Below are 1,967 nucleotides of genomic sequence, written 5' to 3' on the forward strand. Positions count from 1 at the left end.
GTGTTTCCATCACTTCAGAGTTGATCATTTCTTGGAGATAAACACGCATGATGCACGGACAGAGAGCGAGAGAGGGGGCTGACGTCATTATGAAAGCCACACAGGCAGCTAATAACCACTAAGGGGCGCTGTAGCTCACACTTTCTTCCATGGCCTCTTTGAACTGCGCTGTTGTTTGTATGCCATAACTTGGTGTTTGTTTAGTCAGGGAGGCAATTAAAGCCAATTTCAACCGGTTTAATTAGATTGATTTGAATAATTGCTTTGAAAGGCATTGTGGATCCCACCATCACAGTAAATCCAGGATTAGGAGCATTCAAATGATTTACATACTTTTAACTCACGTCTAATTTAGTAGACCTCAGGAAGCACTGATGAGAGATAAGCCTTAACACAAACCTTTTTTATTCGTTTTGTTTTGTACCATGAGGTAATTGTATTTATTTCTTTTGCTTTTTTCTTTTTTTTTTTGCCTTTGCGTAAGATTCATTTAAAATCACGAGCGCAGGACTCGTGTTAAGTGTGTGGGGGGTCCAGGAAGGTCAGCGTGGAGCAGAGTGGGAGCATTGTTGCACAGCAGATGCATAATAATGTGAAGGTCAACAAGATGCTCGTCGTGCCCGGTAAAATGTAGCGCTTAAAGGGCCCAGCAATCCATTATTACTTGCATGTGTACAACGGTGAACAGTGATCAAACCAAGTGTAAATCTGCCCAAGGCCAACTGAACAAGAGGTGAAGGAGAACCAGTGATAAATATAGGGAAAGGGATAAATATAGGAGGGTGGAGCTGCAGATTAATTGCTGACAAAAAGGATGCCTGACCTAGACAAATGAGAAAGTGCAAGGTCTGGTGAGTTGGGGAGGAGGCCTCGCAATCCCAGTCGAAGGTCTGTAGGCCAGTGTCCCCCCTACCTTCTCCCCACTTTGCTCCTTCGCACACGTGATTCTGCACACTGCTAAGTGAAGGGAGACTTGAAGCTCTTCATCCCCCCCAGTGCTGCTGATAGGATGATAATGGAGCATTCCTTGGAGCTGTTTCTCATTCATGGTGGCTGTGACAAGGGAGGAACATGCTTTCTATCCACTGGGGGCAGCTAACTCTTTCAGATCCCATGCATGTAACCTGAGATTTGCCCTCCTCTTTCTTGAATCCTCTTATGTGTGTGCAGTGGATATGAGATGGATACTTACCTGTCTCTGTGAGCTGCTCTTTTTCTTCGTTCTTTACCCAGCGCTACAGGCTGGTGCAACATCAAAGTTTCATGGTGTAGAAAGGAAATGCAAATTATTATTACAAATTGACGGTGGGTCTCCGCCTCAGGTTTCTTCCGGACTGTGTTTGTCGAATTCAGAGTGCTCAAAGACATTAACAGTGTCTAACAACATCTGCTGGAATATGGAGATGCAGATGTTTACACTCCCCTCATGAGACTGACTTTAACTGGAGAAGTAAGGCACAGAATAACTGCAAGAATGTCTGGATTTGTCCAGCACTGTGTAATCGCAAAGGAATGTCCTGAGACATTTCTGCTTTTCCTCTACAAGACCCCTCTTTTCCCACGGCTCGTCCAGGTCTTGAGAATCCGTTTCCTGTCTCTCTCTCGCTCTCTCTCCCTCGTGCTCTCTCCCTTCCTCCCTCTCTCTTGTTCTGTGCCTCTGTTTGTGGACACCACAAAGGCTGGTTTATAGGAGGACTGCACAATGCAAGCCCAGTGTCGTCAAGAGCACAAAGAGCAAGAGTCCTTGCCTTCTGAGAAACCTCTTGGAGGAAACATGCAGGCCAAGGTTTCTGAGTTGTTGTTGTTTATTTTATTTTTTTCCCCCGTAGCCTGAATGAAAAGCTGGATTCACAGACACAAACAAACTGATAAGCACACACCCTTATCTTGCTGTCTAGAGGGGGAATTAGAAAGTTTTTAAGAAGTTATTTTCTAAAACTGGGAAATTATTTAGAATGCCCCCCCCC

The sequence above is a fragment of the Pundamilia nyererei genome, unplaced genomic scaffold (genome assembly GCF_000239375.1).
Source record: "Pundamilia nyererei isolate P.nyererei 1_Seehausen unplaced genomic scaffold, PunNye1.0 scaffold00011, whole genome shotgun sequence".
NCBI lineage: Eukaryota > Metazoa > Chordata > Actinopteri > Cichliformes > Cichlidae > Pundamilia > Pundamilia nyererei.